At 49.6% G+C, this 18,648-nt stretch overlaps 1 protein-coding gene across 4 annotated transcripts in view; it reads left to right on the top strand.

Moving 5' to 3' along the window:
• Positions 1 to 5,929: 5,929 nt before the first annotated feature.
• Positions 5,930 to 18,648, top strand: part of CSGALNACT1 (chondroitin sulfate N-acetylgalactosaminyltransferase 1) — a 342,047-nt gene continuing 329,328 nt past the window's right edge. Inside the window, exon 1 of one of the 4 annotated variants that reach the window (XM_055416694.2) lies at positions 5,930 to 6,068. The gene's annotated coding sequence lies outside the window, so the exon portion shown is untranslated. Of the gene's footprint in view, positions 6,069 to 6,395; positions 6,428 to 18,648 lie in introns of those variants that run through there. The other 3 variants (XR_016036499.1, XM_055416690.2, XM_055416697.2) reach the window with 3 other exon arrangements.

Below are 18,648 nucleotides of genomic sequence, written 5' to 3'. Positions count from 1 at the left end.
CTTACCGCTCTCTCCAAACGTGCCCTGAGTTCTGCACCATCTCAGGATGTATGCAGCTCTTTCTTTCCTGGCCTCACTGCTCACTGCTTCTCGGTACCACCCTCCGATCTTCCCTGCCCATCAAAAGCCTACTCATCTCTCAAGATCCACCTGGAAAGCTACTTCTTACACGAAGGCGTCCACAGGCATCTTGAAGGCCTCCCTTTTTCTTCTTTGAGTTCCTATAATACTTGTCCCATCTTCCCTGTGGCTTCCCTCATAGCTCGCTCAGTAAAGAGTCAGTCTATGGTGCAGGAGACCAGGGTTCGATTCCTGGGTCAGGAAGATCCCTGGAGAAGGAAATGGCAACCCACTCCGGTATTCTTTCCTGGAAAATCCCATGGACAGAGGAGCCTGGTGGGCTACAATCCGTGTGGTTGCAAGAGTCAGACACAACTTAGTGACTAAACCACCAATCCAATCCTACTAGATTAAAAGGTTAAGGGTTGTGCTTAGTTGTTCCACGTGCCTGGCACACCCAAACTGCCTAACTTACTTGAACGCTATGAAAAGTGATTTGCCTAAAACGTTTGGCTGTGTTCACATAAAAGCTAAACGTGCCTCATACAGCAAGGGGGGCAGTGCTGGCATTCTGGAGTTTGAATAGCTCCCTCTCAGAAGCACGAGTGCAGGAGTATACACAGCGGGTCCCTTGTGCGCCTGGGTTTAGATATGCCTGAAGAAAGGAAAGGAAATACCCTTGCCTCTAAAACTGGCAGTGCTTGTTTCCTGCATCGCCTCTGCCTTTTGGTGTCTTTGTCACTGGCCACCGCACTTCTTGGGCTTCCCTTTATCAGTGTTAAAGGAACTCCGATGCAGGAGATGCAAGAGACACAGGTTTGATCCCTAGTTCAGGAAGATTCCCTGAAGGAGGAAATAGCAACCCACTCCAGTATTCTTGCCTGGAAAATCCCACGGACAGAGGAGCCTGGTGGGCTACAATCCATGGGGTCGCAGAGTCAGACATGACTTAATTACGAAACAAAAACAGCAACTGCACTTCTTGCTTCTCCTTTAGGATGAGTTATCCCTGATATATTGATTCTGACTATCCTTGCCCCTCTCATCACCAAGTGTTAATATTTTACATAGTAGCTTTCCTGTTCTAACATCCTTGTTTAGTTGCTAAATCATGTCCAACTCTTTGCGACCCTGTGGAGTGTAGCCCGCCAGGCTCCTCTGTCCATGGGATTCTCCAGGCAAGAACACTGGAGTGGGTTGCCATTTCCTTCTCCAGGGGATCTTCCCGACCCAGGGATCAAACCTATGCCTCCTGGATTGGCAGGCGGATTCCTTACCACTGAGCCACTAACATCCTTGAGTACACCTTAGACAGCCTATGTCTATTGTCAGTAGTAAAGATTCTTACAGTAACGTGTGTTATTGAAACACATTCTCTTTTTAACGGAGATCTTATTATAACATGTATTTATAGCAGTGACAGGGACTAGAGTAAGGCCTGGAAGTTGGACAGGACTTTGAAGATACTGACTTAAGTGATAAATGACCTATTTTTTAAAAAGATGCTAATAATGCTTGGAAAGAAGTAATAATATTTAAAATAATCTATCCATCAGAGTTAAAAAGGTTGTCTGCACAGAGTTAAAAGGGCTGTGTGTACAGAGTTGTCTGTATACTTTAGAGACCTGCGGTGTCCAAGGGGTATGTCTACAAGCCAGTATTCCTTCTGTCCGAGAAGACAGGCCCGGCTGAGCTAGATCTCTACCAGGGTGGATTACCATGACTGCTGCAGAAATAAAAGGCCCCGTCTCGAGCTCATCTGTGTTCAGATCTCAGGATTTTATGTCAGGCGGATACAGACCAGACGCGAGTTCGTCTCTGGTGCTGCCCCGCTTTGGGTTTTTTTCTGTGATTCCCCCTGTAAGGCATTTCGTGTCTCCCGGGGTGGGCTGGGGGATGCTGGGTGCACAGAAGCAGAGTGGCCGCATCTCGGGCGAGTCGCTTGGTGTGCTAGATGCTTCTCCGTGAGGTCCTGGTGATCCTGTTGAGAGCATGAGCCCATGGAACTGCGCCAGCCATCTGGCACTTGGGGAAGAGTGCTCGGTGGGGGCGCCAGGATGGGAGGATGTCTTGTCCTTCTTGTCCTGCTCCTGGACCGACCTGGGGAGAAAGAGCATGAAGAACGGAGGGTGCAGGACTGCAGATAATACCAAGCAACTCATTGAGTCTGATGCCTTCTGTAAAGATGTTACAGAACGACTACCAGAAACTAAAAGGATACCTTTCCTTCCCTGGTGGCTCAGCTGGTAAAGAATCCGCCTGCAATTCAGGAGACCTGGGTTCGATCCCTGGGTTGGGAAGATCCCCTGGAGATGGGAAAGGCTGCCCACTCCAGTATTCTGGCCTGGAGAATTCCACGGACTGGACAGTCCATGGGGTCGCAGAGAGTTGGACAGGACTGAGCGACTTTCACTTTCCTTCCTACCTAACACTGGGACCTCCCCTAGTCCCCACCAACTCATATAAACATTTGCCCAAGTCACAGCCTTGGGGTTACCCCGAGTTACTCCCTTTTCGTTCCTCCCTCTGCCTGCAGCACAACTACCATCCACTCCATCAGAAAATGCTCTGTGGCTCCATTCCAGTTGTTTCCTGAGCCTGCCTGCTTTCTGCATCTTTTCTGTTACCACCCTGATCCTGGCCGCCGTCACCCGCTGGACTCCACTATAGCACAGTCTCCTCATCAGCCTGTCTGCTTCCTCACCTGCCTTGCTGAGTCACTCTGCTACATAAGAGAGTCATCTTTGGAAAATGTAAACCAGATCACATCGTTCTCAAGTTAAAACCCTCCAAAGACTCCCCATTGCACTTGGAATGAAATCCAAAATTCTCACCAAGGCCTTCCCCCCAATTTTTTTTTTAAAGCATCCCTTACTCAGTCAACACGTTTTATTATTTTAAAAATATACTTATTTGGCTGCACCGGATCTTAGTTGTGGCATGTAGAATCTAGTTCCTTGGCCAGGGATCGAACCCTGGCCCCCTGTATGGGGAGGGTGAGTCTTAGCCACTGGACCACCAGGGAAGCCCCAGTCAACACATGTTAATTGCCTCTCCAGTCTGAGTTACAGGGCTTATGAAATGAGGTCCTCAATGTGTGTGATTTTTGGTCTAGAAAAACAAAGCTTGCTTTTTTAGGTCACACATTATTTTCCTCAGTTTAAGTGAAAATCTACTTGGAAATACACTGCATATGTGCGAGATGCTATGGAGTATAATTAGACCCAATCTGAATGTTGCACCCCCACCCCCGCCCCTTCCTTCCCCCCACCCCCCAGATCCCTGCTTGAGCACGACAGACCTAGCCCATCAAATGAGTTCCTCTGACTCCACAGTACAGTTGCTGTGATCTAAGAAATCAGATAACCCTGATTATTAGAGCTATTTAAAGGAAGAGTCAACACACTTGAGTGACCACCTGACTGCTTCTCTTAGTAAAACAGTAATTGAGTTTTAATGAATGGGCTTCACAACTATTCCTGCTGCTCCTGGACGGTTCTGGGTCCGGTTTCTCAAGGATCCTGGCAAGGCCGAGCAGTCTGACCTCGAACTGGGTGAAATATTTTTGTACTTAAAGCTTAGTACCTATGCAGTACATATCTGAAATGGTTATTAAACAAATTACATATTATACTATACATATTTTGTATTTTCTAAGTATAAAAGTTTGAGATTGTATGTATTGTTTTGCAGTATATGTATTTTTATTCACTTAAAAAATTTGTTACTTTTCCCATATACATTTTTCAGTTGATATGTTGTATATTCCTTTTATTTAATTTTTTTTTGGCTGAGTGGAATATGTGTGGGATCTTTAGTATCTTAATACAGTATGTTTTTATATGACAAGCCCCCCCCCCCCCCCATGAGGATAAAATCACGCTGGCATCATGATCTTCCTTATTTCCAGAACTTTCTGTGTATTTCTGTACTTTCAACAACATTACCAGGACCTGTGAAGGTGGTAGCACCTTTACAAATAGGTTATGGAAATTCACATAACATATTTTGAATCCTAAATCACTCTGTGAAAAATGTTTACATAAGAACATGTTGGCTAAAAGCTGAAACCCACGGAAAAAACTAAGAAAGTCTAAGGGAACCCATTCTTCCACTGGTGTCACTATCCCAGTTCTGTTTGGCGATATCCATCGTACAGGGTGGAGCTACGGGGGTGAGCGGGAAACCCTTTCCCTTGTTCTGTTTCTGTCCCTGGGAGAGACTAAGGATGACCCACGCCACTTCATACCAGTGTCCCCTCTGAAACAGTACCCCCCAAATAATCTATTTAATCAAAATAGTATCTACTACACAATTACCAAAATAACATCTACTTTCCTTCTGGGTAGTACACCCACAAAAAGCATTGTTTTCTCACATTATGCTATGACTTAGTTTTGTCGTTTTATCATTTATCGAAGCTGTTTCGTTTTCTCATTATTGTACTAACTATTGTGAAAATGTACCTGGAAGCATCAGGTACACCTTAGCCAGCCCTTCATGACTCGAGACATGTGTGTCGATGTGAAACATATTGATACCTAGATCGATGCGCTGATCTACTAGTATCTAACTGAGAAAGACTGGAAAACTTCAGATACCTTGAGAGGTGTGTTACAAGCCCTGGAGAAAAGCTGATTAATCCTGACTTGATCTTCCTTTTCCTTGTATGGGACAGGGAAAGAAACAATTGCAGCCACAGGGGGTGCCCCCTATCTTCCCCGCAGCCAGTCCCCATGACTTAGAAGCTGAGTCCCCTGCAGTCCGGCACAACAACCCCTGCTCAAGTTTGGTTCATCCTCCAAGCCAGATTCTGCAGTTAAACCCTAGGAAATAGAAATTCTGGAGACATTATTGAACAAAGCGATGGCAGACACCTCAGCAGAGGAAAGAAAATCAATGCTTTAACAATCCACCTGTCACTGCCCAGAGCGGGGGATGTTGGTGACAGCTGGAAGGCTCTGAAGAGGTTCCTTATTCCCCAGAGGGCTTGGTGGTGCTGGCTCTAATCTTTACACGCCTCATCACTAACCCAGCCTCCTTGGGGGCCTCCATCTGCCCAGTGGGGACTGTCACATGACATGGATGGAGGAGGCTTGACCAATGTCTCCTACCGACATGTGCGTGGTTGCCGGGTTAGCTATTCATTGACCATCTCCATTGCTTTGCCACGTTTTGGGGGTAGCACATTGACACTATTTTTCATTCCTTTGGGAAACGCTTGTTTCTCCCCCTCTTTCCCAAATCATAATTGAGTTCCTGTGGGGACCTCATCACGAGGTAACTCACTCAAGGGTGTGGGGGCTGGGGGCCGAGCCACCGAGGTCTCAGGGCATCCTTGGAAGAGGGATGACCTCGCCTGGGCTGGCCGTCAAAGCACCCCCAGGAAGCATCCCCAGGAGCCAGCAGTCTTAAGTCAGACTGCTTCTTGCAGGCAAACAGGTGCCTGCCTCCGAGACTGTTGCCCTGTACCCGCAAGTCCCCTGTGCCTGGGGTCTTCCAGCGCTCCACTTGGCCAGGCAGTGTAAGGGGCTCTGGAGCCAGAGGGCTGCGTTTTAGCTCTGGTCCTACCTTGGCGCAGCCGCGGGGCCTCTGCAGACGGGATGGCAGGTGGAGAGGTGGCCTCCTCCCGCGGGACACTGGCTCTCCCGAGTCTCCTTCATAATACCGGGGTTCAAGATACCCCCAAACTCCGCCTCCCGCAGAGAACCTACAAGTGCAGGGCACCCGTGGCGCCGAGGGCACGTGTGTGTGTCGGGGGCGTTCTCATCAACAGCCTCCTGCCCGCCTGCCACTCGCCCCCGCCACTTCCCTCCGCGGCCCCCCAGCGGCCGTCAGGGGTCCCTGCAGACCTGCTCCCCGCAGCGGCGGGGCTCGGGGCTCAGCGCGTTCCGACCTCCGCGCGCGGCGAGCACACGCTGTCTCCGGGGCGGGCGTCCTGACCCCCCAGGGCCGCGTAGACGGCGACTCCGGGATCAATTCTCCCCGGCGCCGTCTGCAAAGTTTCGGTGAGTGAGTCCGCCCAGGGCGGGGAGGGCCGCCCAGAGCCGCGAGGGGCCAGACGGGTGGGAGGGAGGGGGTCCGGAAAGAGGGAGGACCACCCTCGCCGAGGAGATAGCGACCCTCTCTCTCTCGGCCGAGCCCGGCTGCTGCCGCGTCTTCGCCCCTCCCGCAACTTCCCGGGCCGCGGGCGCGCGCGGAGCCGCCACCTGCGGGGTGGTCTCGGGCGCGCCCCCCGCCCCGGCCCCGCGCTCCCCGCCCCGGGTCCCCGGAGGCTCGGCGGCCGCCGGAGCGGGAGGTGGAGCCGAGCCCGCGGCGCCGCGCGGGAGGAGCGACCGGCGCCGGGAGCCGCCGGCAGCGCCCCGCGGTGAGTCGGGCCCGGCGCGGGCGGCGCGGGGCGTCGGGGGCTCGCGGAGCGCAGGGCCGCGCGCCGGGGGTCGCGCCGCAGGGAGGCCAGGGAGGCGAGAGGGGCGAGGGCGGCTGCGGGCGCCCGCAGGTGGGCGCGCGGGGGCGCCGGCGGGGCTTCCCGGGAGGGGTCCCTTTGGCGTCCCCAGCCCCCGGCGGCGGCCTTTAGCTGTTTAATGACTTTCTCGAACACGCACTTTGAGAGCAGCCTCTGCACGTGCCCGCGTGACCGCTTTGCTGCTGCGCCCCGAGTCGTCTTCGCTGGGATGGAGAGGGCGCGGGGGGCAGCCGGCCCTCTTGCTGGGACCCGGGCCGGGGGCGAGCGTGCGCGAGGGTCGCGGCGATCCGGGGTGCTGGGAGGAAGGGCCGCGTGCGGCCCGCGGGGGGCACGGGTCTGGGGTGCGGCGGAGGGCGGGGGTGGGTGAGGAGGGCGCTACAAAGGCTCCCAGAGTTGTTGTTTCCCCGGCGCTTCCTGCACCTGCGCTGGCGTCGGGGACTTTGAAGTTATCTTTTCATCGATGAGCGAAGGGACGGGAGAGGAGGAGGCAAAACAGCGGCGTGCAAGCCGAGACAGCGAGCCCTGGGAAGCACCAGTTCATGATAGAGGGGGTATTTCGCAAACTCCACTTTTATTCTGATTTCAAAGCCTCGGAGTGGTTTTTACTTAATGTCATTATAGAAGTCTCGATAATAAAGATAATTAGCTGTTCTTTCACGTCTTTTTTACTAGAAATTGAAATTCAGTTCTGCCGGATTTATTGTATTTTGTTCACATTTTCATTCCAGAAAGTCATAATTATCGTAGCGTTACTGGCCACAATGAACGTTATGAACAAGCCCTGCGCAGTGCTGTCATGTTGCTAATTGGAAGGAGAAAAGTCTTTTAAACTTGGATATAGAAGCATAAAGCGAAAACGCGAAGCTTTAGTTTTAGAAACTGATTTGAACACGTGTGGTGGTGTTCAGTGTCTAAGTCGTGTCCGGCTCTCTTGAGACCCCATGGACAGCAGCAGGCCAGCCTCCCTGTCCTTCACAGTCTCCCAGGAATTCGCCCAAGTTCATGTCCATTGAATCGGTGCGGTAATAGGATGTGGGGGTGGCCTGTTGTGCTTCCAGAGAAGGTTGGTTCCTGGAAAACCAGAGATGGGCCACTGCGTTTGAAATATATGATGGGTCTTTCCATCCTGTATGTGCTCTAAAGTGTATGGTATTGAAATGCTTTAATTCTGTCCATCTGTGTGTTTCAAACCGCAAACTGTATTAATGAAGTTCAAAGCAAAATCTCCAGCTTTTGGATTCGCCAGATGATACTGAAGTGATGGGAACTTTGGCTTTGCCATCTCAGACTCCTGGTCTCCAAGCAGCCTTGCCTTTGTTAACTGTGTGACCTTGGGCAAGCTCACAGCCTTGGTTTCCACTTTGTTAAAAGCCAGTAATATCCCTCACTTTATGAAGCTGTTAGGGAAAAGGAAATAACACTTAGGGACTTACCCATAGCCTCGGGAGCACAGGAAATGCTCTGGAAAAGTTGTCTCTTGTCTCCCTTGACTTCTAGGAACCCCTAGGTCTGGCATGTTTCACTGTAGTCGTTTTTCATTTAAACGCCCTTCTGCCTTGCCACCTTCCTTCCCATCCATTCATTCAAGCGCCCTTGATTGAAGAACCTCAGAGGCCGCCCTGCCTGGGTGCTTGGAAACAGCGGGGGTGGGCGATACTGCAGGTTTTTCTTGTTGGTGAGCCTCCTGATTATCACAGGTGGATGAATTATATTTCCCAGTCTTCATGGTGCTCCAGCTCTGTCCCTGGTGTAATGGTGTCACGTTGGAAAGAAAGCACGGGAAAGTGCACGGTGCTGGCCCTCCCTCTTAGCTTGTGTCTCCAGGCCAGCTCGGGCCTGGCAGGGTGGGGCTTCATAAATATTTGTGGATTTGAAAGACAGGATGTAATGAAGTTATTCTTCAAGTCACATTTTTTTTCCCCCTAGTGAAAGCACCTCGGGATTCTAAATGATGGCCCTACTGTATATTTGGGCTAATAGAGGTTATTACAGAAGGCAGCTCAGGTAGACTTTATTACCTATCGATTTGCCATGGTGGTGAAGCAGTCTTGGAAAAGCTGCAAAGCCAAGTCGGAGCAGCGGCTCCGCCACTAGGGGCCCTCTCTGCATAGTGTATCAGCCAGGCTGTTGTTCTTTGCCATTATAATGTCCTTTAACGCGGCGGTCCCCAACCTTTTTGACACCAGGGACTGATTCAGTGGAAGACCGTTTTTCCACGGACTGAAGGGTGGGCGGGGGATGGTTTCGGGTTAATTCAAGCAGATTCCATTTATAGCACTCTTTGTTTCTATTCTGATTACATCAGCTCCACCTCAGATCTTCAGGCATTGGATCCTGGAGGTTGGGGACCCCTGCTGTAATGTATCAATAGCAAAGGAACTGAACTTCTTGGGTTCTCCACATGGAAAAGGGCAACCTTGTGTGAGAAGCATTACTGAAGACCTGAAAAGTATGTGCAGGTGGTCTTAAATGTCAGATTCGGTGCCATTTTAGAATAAAGTTAAAGGTTTAAAGGAGATTTAAGAGTTGGGTTTTTTGCTTTGTATATCCTTATATTCCAATATATGATTTAAAAAACTGTCTAAAAATTCAAATCTATGCTTTTGGCCTAGTATTTTCAGGGTTTAGGGAGAATATGTTTTTGGTCGAGCTTATTTTTATCTTTTAATGTGCTTAATTAATATTGCTTTATTTCCTCAATTGGTACTTGGAGCACTAATAACTTGCTTCTCAAGGAATTTATCTGGCCAGCAGAAGCTACAGGTGTCTTTTTAAAAAAAGGGGCCACATGAAATTTCACACATGAAAAGTATGTTTTATTATATTCTAGGAATGTATCATTGAAAAGCATTTTTTCTTCTGGTAATTTTTGACAAGCCCTCTTATTTCCAAATTCTAACCTGAATGGAGCTACTCAGGCTTGACACTATTGGACAACTTGAAGGTGTGCTGGTGTTTTTAATTTGTCAGATGGAATTTGCTATTTGGTAGAAAAAACACTGACAAGGTGTGTAAGCAGACATGATGACTGAAATATTGACATATTGTTTGTGAGAGAAGAAGAGAATATTGTGCTTTCAGCTTTTCAGTAAAATCACAATTACAGTGACCAACTAAATACCAGTTATTGGTGAAGTAAAACTAACAACAGTTACAGAAATGGTCAGTGCATCGCAGGCCCCAAATCTTACCGAGGGGTTTCTTCTCAGTTCAGAAAGTCAGCAGATTTCTGATTCTGATTTTCACATGATGGAACTTTTTTATCTTTCAGTATTTTTAATGGACGTGTAGTTGACTTAAAATGTCGTGTTAATGTCTGCTGTACAGCGGGGAGATCAGGATCTATATTCTTCTTATATTGTTTTCCATTATGGTTTATCCTAGGGTATTGAAGATAGTTCCCTGTGCTATCCAGTAGGACCTTGTGTTTATCTAGTCTGCATTTAAGCTTACGTCTGCTGACCCCAGCCTCCTGCTCCACCCTCCGCCCCAGCTCCCACCCCCTTGGCAGCCACCAGTCTGTTCTGTGTCCACGAGTCTGCTTCTGTTTCATAGATACATGATCATTGGTGTGATATTTTAGATTCCGCTTATAAGTGATGTTATATGGTATGTGTCTTTCTGACTTATTTCACTTAGTGTGATAATCCCGTGGTCCATCTGTGTTGCTACAAATGGCATTATTTCCTTTTTTATGGTGGAGTAGTATTCCAGTGTATATATATTGGAATGGATGCAGGTTTTTTATCCATCCCTCTGTCGATGGACACTTAGGTCGCTTCTGTGTCATGACTATCATGAATAGTGTTGATGCGAACATAAGGGTGCATGTTATCTTTTTGAATTGCAGTGTTGTCTGGATACGTGTCACGTGGCAACCCTTTAAAAGCAGGCAGTCTGGTCTTTGCTGCCTTTCTCTCAAAGTCTAGATCATTACTAGGACCTGGGGAAGAGGGATAACTGCTCCGTGAAGGTTGTAGATCGTTCTTATTATCGCTTCCCCATGAGAAAGCTAATGTCTGGGGGTTAGGGTTAGGATTCTGAGCACGTCACAGAGTCACCCAGATCCTGTTTGCACAACAGCTCTTCTCTGGAGCTGGGCGAGTGCTGCGGTGGCCCTCAGACATCCAGCAGTGAGGGCTCCCCATATTCACGCCGCCTCTTCCCCCACAAAGGCCCCCGAGGCTCAGCCACAGTGATGTGTGTGTAGAGCCGTGTGCAGCGTGTTTGAGTTTGGACTGGAGCCACGGAGCTGACCGAGATGATGGCTGCCTGAGGTGGGAGGAGACGCCTGTTTACACCTGGGAGTCTTTTTTTAGGAACTTGTGCTTGGGTGGTGCTGGATGCACGAAAACAGCACCACTGAGTTTGCAAAGAAAAGTTTGTTTGGATCCTGCGACTTGGTGACACGTTGTTTTGCTGCACAGATCATTTTAGACATAATGTCTGGTTATCCCAGGGTCATGTCTGATCCTTTGTTTCCTTTTCACACCCAGGGATATTTGAGTTGATGGAGGACGAGTGAAGCGGGAAACAGGGAGGCGGGGGATGGGAGTTGTCTGTTTACACTGGACACGAGGCACGTGGGTACACGCCGTGGAATTTGTTAATAGCGGCCGTTCAAAAGAACCCGCCTGCCAAAATGCAGGAAATGCGAGAGATGCAGGTTCGATCCCCGGGTCGGGAAGATCCCCTGGAGGACGAAATGGCAACTCACTCCAGTACTCTTGCCTGGGAAATCCCATGGACAGAGCCTGGCGGGCTGCAAAGAGTCAGACACACCCGAGGGACTGAGCACAGACAACACTCTGGTGCTTGGGGGAAATCCGCATCAACTCCGTTAATGAACTTACAAAGTGGTGGCCTTTGGCTTAGGTGCTGGGTACATTCAAAGGTGACCTTCTGCTTCTGTCTCCCACCCTTTAGAGACTTGCTTCAGTTGGTGTGTCCGCTGACACCTGTGAACAGGCTGCTGCCATTCCAGGAAATCCCCTGTGAGCTGGAGCACCCGTGCCAGGTTGCACAGCATGGGAAACAGTGTGACTTCAGCCCGCTCACCTCCCGCAGGGCACTCTTGTGGGGGCGCAGGTTGCACACTGTGGGAGAGGCTTACACCTGTTCAGGTGGTTAGAACAGTGCTGGGCACCTGGTTGATGAGAGATGTACCATCGCTGATGCTGGTGGTTGCTGTTGTTTATTCCTGATAGCATTGCTTTGAGCGTAGAGCATGCTGGTAGGCACAGCAGTGTGGAACAGAGGATTCAGGTGAGCTTAGTGCTTATAATAATGTTTGCAGAAGCAAGTGCTTCATTCATTTCAGATTTCTTGCTGCGTTTCCATTATAGTTCTTCTCTTCATGTCACAGAAACGGCTCACACAGAGCCCTTAACCACGTGGCAGCCTCTCTCCTAAATGCGGCCCAGGAGTTACTCATTTTGCCAGCACAGCGACCTTAGAAAGACCCACTCTTATTATCTGCATTTTGCAGATGAGAAAGCCAGGATGAGAGCCGAGTTACCTGCCCAAGGTCAGCTCAGAGGTGACGGCCTGGGCCTTGGGGCCACGTCTCCCACTCTGTGCTGTCTTTTCCAGCATCAGTACTCCTTGAATTGGTAGCTCGGAAAACGTCTTCGTGTCCTGAGGGTTAGCAAAATGTGAAGACATTGATTTTCCTTAGATTCTGGTGTTTGTATCCTTTTCTAGACCCGATGGAGCAAGATGATAAATAAACTGTTATCAGCAGGTCTGCTTCAGCACTTTTTATTTGTAGATCTTTTTATGTGGCTTTTTCTAGTAGCTTGAAATACAACACAGTGTGGTACAACTTACTTCTGCACAACATTTAACGTCTTAACAAGGTGCTTCGTAGGCATGTTATAAGCAGAATGTATGAATAAAATCCAGCGCATGGGTTGCAGAATATTCAGTGTGGAGGCTGGAGTCAACCGCTCATGCATTCACGTAGCAGAAATTTCTCACCTCTTTTCTGAAGGTGCTCTGCCAGACACCGGAGACGGCAAGGGTGTGGAAGGCTCCAGGCCTTGGGGGGGCATTGCTGGGCTTTGAATCTCAGCTCTGTTGCTCACTGACCAGGAGTCTGGGTCCTATTGGTGGACATCTCTGAAGCTTAGTTTCTTGTATGTGTGTATGTACATGATGGGGAACGTATGTATGTATATACATGATGGGGAATGTATGTATGTATGTACGTGATGGGGAATGTATGTGTGTATGTACATGATGGGGAACGCGTGTGTGTGTGTGTGTGTATGTATCATGATGGGGAATGACAGTACTCTGTTGGCTGTTGCAGAAATTAAATGAGATGCATGGGGAAGACTTGAGACCCCTAGAAGTGGGGAGTCCTGACCCACAGAGGTGCCTGCCTCTTTTCCTTTCCCACCTGTCTCTTCTCCCATCCCCCCATTATAGGGGGTGGTAGAGACAAAGACGCTTAGCATCCTAGATGGAATGATTCAAAATCTTCCTTTCTGGCTATTCTTGTAGTGCTGGGACAGACCAGGCACCTAGGGACACGTGAGCTGGTCCTAGTGTAGGGCTTCTGCCCTGTGGGGTTGCTACCCAGGAGCCCAGAGGAGGATGAATTCCAGGGAACCAGGGCAGCTTGGAGCCCAGGATAGGCAACTAGGGGTCTAGGGATGAGGATGAGGGTCTTTTGGAGGAGCAGCCAAGAACTGGGATCTCAGGAAAATTGGAACAAGCCACATCTGAATTTGAGAGTGGCTCAGTTGAAGGGGTGTGGGATCTGGGTGAAGGGGAGGCAGAAACGTGAGCAGCTTGTTTTCGGGGGCACAAGGGTGGTCAGGTGGCTCAGATGTGTGGGCCGGCGGCTGTGCAAAGGCGCGAGGAGTGGCCGGCTACAGACTCCCAGCTCCCTGGCCTCCCTCTGCAGGGTTTTTCCAAAAGCACCGCAGCCTCCCAGCAAACAGCCAAGTCAGAATGATTAGTTGTTGCCAGTTTCCACTCCAGACCTTCAAGGGCTCGCTGGTATCACAGGAGAATAAGCCTTTGCTTATCCCGGTTGGGGATTCGGTTAAACACACCCAGATCTGTTCCTGGTGAGGCAGGGCGCCAGGCTCAAGGGGCGCCGGTTAGGGCCCTCCTGGCGTTTCTATAGTGTGGGCTGTGTTGTGAGGTTGGAGGTGTTTTTGGGGAGATGTTCCCAGTGGTTTTATGATAATGGGCCACGTTGTTTGGTATCCAGGGGTAGATGCCATGTGTGGTGAGGTTGGAATGCAGGCTTCACAAAATCATTACAGTCTGGGAATGGCACCTCAGCCGGGGAGCAGCAGCCCTGACTCATTTGCCCTGCGTTGGCACGTGGTCATAAACCAGCCCTTCTGTGGATAAGCAAACAGAACCTGCCCAGGTGCAAGAGAAGCTTGATTCAGGGTTTAAAAAAAAATGCAAGAAGGTTTAAAAAGGTACTGAATCAGGGAACCATTTGTTTAAAGCAAGTTACTGTAGTTTTCAAAAGCCCATTTAATAGAATTAATAGTGTGTATTAAAATGAACAAGCAGACTTTAGAAAAAGCTACAGAAGGTTAGCTTTGTGGGGAGCAGAGGAATCCTGCTCATGAAATCCAGGTTAGTTCCCGAGGTTCTTGGAGAGCTGAGTGGAATGGATGTTTCCTGATCGCTCTAGTAAGTGAGACCCAAGAGATGAGGGTTCAATCCCTGGATCGGGAAGATCCCCTGGAGAAGGAAATGGCAACCCACTCCAGTATCCTTGCCTGGAGAGTCCCATGGATGGAGGAGGTTGGCAGGCTACAGGCCATGGGTTCGCAGAGAGTCAGACATGACTGAGTGAGTACACGCACACACACACCACACACACACACACCCCCACACACACCCCCCACACCACACACACACACCACACACACACACACACCACACACACACACCACACACACACACACACAGATGCACACACAGACACACACACAGACACACACCACACACACACATGTGACAAAGTCTGGGATGAGTAGACTGAGCGAGGAGCAGCACTGTGGGGTGGGCTTGGGCCTTGGAGCCCGTTCATCTAGGTTCGTAATCCACCCTTTTTTGACTATGCTCCTGGGCAAGTCGCTGAATTTCTCTAGGTCTGAGTTTTCTCATCTGTAAAATGAAGATAATAGTGCCCGTCACATTGGGCAGCTGGCGGATTGATCTAGACAGTGTTGTGGACTGCTTGGCACGTGGTGAAGGTGTGGTGGCATCAGCTGCTGTGGCTACAGAGCTGCCCGGGGAGGAAGGCAGGCGGGAAGACGGGGCCAGGAGCTCCTGTGCCTGCCTGGGGCCTGCGCTCCTCAGGTCCACTCTTGTCTAAAGTTCTAGAGGATTCTAATCCAGTATGTCCTGAATGTCCACTGTGTCTGTGTCCCGATGATATGGTGTCTGGGGGTAGACTCTGAGCCCATAAAACTCGATGGGCTTGACCTACATGGAAGCATCGATAAAGAAATGGCAACCCACTGCAGCATTCTGGCCTGGGAAATCTCATGGACAGAGGAGCCTGGCGGGCTAAATTCCATGGGGTCACAAAGAGTCGCACACAGCTGAGCAACGGAGCACACATGTGTGCGCCTATGTAATGAGGAGCCAGCAGAGAAGTGTTTGAGGGTATTTCTTTGGATGTGCCTGTGACATGCAAGCTCTTGCGTCTGAAGCGTGTTCTTTGGTTGGGAGAGTCCTTCTTTGATGCTGGGAAGGATTGAAGGCAGGAGGAGAAGTGGGCGACAGAGGATGAGATGGTTGGATGGCATCATTGACTCAGTGGATATGAATTTGGGCAAACTTCTGGAGCTGGTGACGGACAGGGAAGCCTGGCGTGCTGTAGTCCATGGGGTTGCAAATAGTTGGACACAGCTGAGCAACTGAACTGAACTTTATGTCTTTTCACTGAACTTGTGACCCATAGGTTTCTGGCTCAGAATGATGAGAGAGAGTTCAATTTACAGAGTTTTTCTTTGTTTCTCTCCTCCTCATGGCATATGCGAAGTCACTTCAATCGTGTCTGACTCATTGTGACCCCATGGACCATGGCCTGCCAGGCTCCTCTGTCCGTGGGATTCTGCAGGTGAGAATACTGGAGTGGGTTGCCATCCCCTCCTCCAGGGGATCTTCCCAATCCAGGATTCTAGCCCAGGTCTCTTAGGTCGCCTGCATTGGGAGGCTTGTTCTTTACCATGAGCGCCACCGGGGAAGCCCTGTGTACACAGGTTGCTCCAGAAGGAGTCTAGATTGACGGAGAGAGGGTTCCCCAGATGAGTGACTCTGCGGCCATGAGCAGGTTCTTAATCCCTGAAGTAGGGATTTGATCATTGAGACTCAGGGGTCATTTGACTACAAAGCAGTGAAGTGGATGGACTGTGAATGGCTCCATCAGTCAGACTGGAGGCTGAGGCCAGAACTCCAGCTTAAAACTAGTTCCTACCTTGGATTACACGAGTTGATTCCACATCTTGGGCCTTGGGTTGTCTCAAAAACGAGTTTTCTTTGTAGAGAGGGTATTATTCGCTGATGTAAATAAAAAGTCCTGAGTGTGTTTTCCTATGACTATCCTTGGGTATCCAGGAGAATTTATCCAGCTTCACTGGAATTACCTTCTTCTCTTCCTCCAAGAGTGAGTCTTGGACACCAGTGCCTGGGCTGTCATTGGCCTCCTCAGGGCCTTTATGCCGAGCGAGAATCTCATGTTCTGATGGAAACGGGGCAGAGGCAGGAGGAGATGCAGGATCTAGACACGTCTGGCTGCCTGAAAGCACAGGGAGGTGATGGTTGGGTTTGTGGGGAGGGTGCTGCCTGGGGTGGAGGTGTGTGGGAGGCTCCAGCTTTTAGAAACTCTCTTCCCTGTAACTGATGTAGTGACCGTTTCGTTATTTGGGAGGGAGGCAAATGTAGTGCCAGTGTGAGGTGGACAGGCATAACTACAACTCTAAGTCACTTAAGAATGAGAGTCAGAGAAAGGATGGAGATGCTTTGACTAAAGTCTAGCCATCTCTAGGCCACTAGTGCCTGGCACTGGTCTGTCAACATGAACTTAAAATCTTTGAAATGGCAAAACGATGCATCTGAAGGGAACACTTGGATTCTGGAGGATTTGTCAACTTCATTTAAAGGTCTTGTCGGTGACTTCTTGGAGTTGGAAGTCATGGGTGGGGGGACCACTGCTTAGCAAGCATACATCAAAAGAAATGTTATCTCTCAGATCAGTTAGACCAACAGTATTTTGCAGAAATAATAGCACATTTGAGATCATTTGGACTATGTCCTGTTTTTTAGAACAGATGGAAGCCCAGAGAGGGGACTTGCCTTGTCTAAGATGACCCAAGTCCTAAGTGGAATGACACTGTTGGAAATGGAGCCCAGGTTACTCGTTTCCATCTCGCTGCTGTCTAGGTCCATGCAGTCTCCTTGGGTATCAGGCTGGCTGGCAGGTAGTTTTAGGTGCCCTGACAGTGATGGTACCTGTACAGCTCTCAGATTTTCCTGAATTTGGCTAGGGAGCTCCCTTTGAGTCCCTGGCACTGTTCTCGGTGCTAGAGATATGTAGGTAAAAAGACAAGGGTTTCTGACCTCAAGGGGCCCACAGTTGCGTGAAATATGAAGATGGGATATATTGTCAAGCTGTAGCTTAGTGACACGTGGGTCATCGTCCCTGGGATGGTAAGATCTCAGTGCCTACTTCAAGATCAACAGGACTCGTTTTTATTTCCGGTTGATTTTACAGCGTCAGAAGTGGGAATGATGGCCATACGCTTCATGAATCGAATTGACTGAATGATTCCAACTTCGTCTGGAGTCATGCTGTACACATCCAGCGAAAGGTTTAAAATTTGAAACCCTCTGTCCTCTGCACTTGAAATGCATGGTCTTTCTGGAAACTCTTGGTAAGAAAAGTTCTGGATGAGTTTGTTTATGGACACAAATAAAAAATCGGATTGTTTATGCCAGAGAGAAATAAAATGCGAATATGGGTGTCACTGAAGCTACTCTTGAGAGTCCCTTGTACCGTAAGGAGATCCAACCAGTCCATTCTAAGGGAGATCGATCCTGGGTGTTCATTGGAAGGACTGATGCTAAAGCTGAAACTGAAGTACTTTGGCCACCTCATGCGACGAGTTGACTCACTGGAAAAGACTCTGATGCTGGGAAAAGTTGGGGGTGGGAGGAGAAGGGGACGACCGAGAGTGAGATGGCTGGATGGCATCACCAACTCTGTGGACATGAGTTTGAGTGAACTCCGGGAGTTGGTGATGGACAGGGAGGCCTGGCGTGCTGTGATTCATGGGGTCACGGAGAGTCGGACATGACTGAGCGCCTGAACTGAACTGAACTGAAGCTACATCAGGTTGAATAATAATTTTTAAAATAAAATCGAGGCCCATTTTTTCCCCCACCATGAGTGCAGAAGCAGCAGAAGCTTAGGAAGAAATCTACTTAGGTACTGAGTAGTATCCGAAACACCGTATTTGTGGAATTTTTGAAAACTCCTATGAAAATACTGGAAGAACCAAGATTCAGGTAGACCAGATGCTGTGGCAGGACAGGTGACATGGCAGGGAGACCCAGCCTTTTCATGAAAGTCTGTTTGGCACTGTAGCTCCTGTGTCCAGGCGTGTCACCCCCCACAGTACCAGGCCTGATGCAGCAGCGGCCTTCTGCCATTTTTGGACAAGACCGCAGACCCTTGGTGCGTGGGGACTCCAGTTGACGCAGTTGTTTGATGCCCTGTGAGCAGCGTGGCTGAGTGTGTAGACAACGGAAGGAAGGTTCTCTGCAAACATGCATGAACTTAAAATCCACAGGGCTGGGAAGAGACTGTGTTCACAAACGGGACAAGTCACCTCCCAGGATCCCTGCACGTGCGTGTTCAGCTGACCTTGGAGAAACCAAACAAATGACCCGCCCTTCGGAACCCTTTTCAGTGTCACATGTGTAAGCGTGCCTGTCTCTCGCTCTGCTCCCACCCACTGTTTTCTATCTTGGTGTTTTCTTGCAAGCTACCTGTCAACCAATTACGCATTCATAATCTTGCGGCAGGCTGGCTCGATTTAATAGAGTCAGGAAGGCTTCCAGCACATTAAGTGTTCTTG

This window comes from Moschus berezovskii, chromosome 26 (genome assembly GCF_049115385.1).
Source record: "Moschus berezovskii isolate FMDL1 chromosome 26, NW_MosBer_1.0, whole genome shotgun sequence".
NCBI lineage: Eukaryota > Metazoa > Chordata > Mammalia > Artiodactyla > Moschidae > Moschus > Moschus berezovskii.
This window is presented reverse-complemented; position numbering and strand designations above follow the sequence as displayed.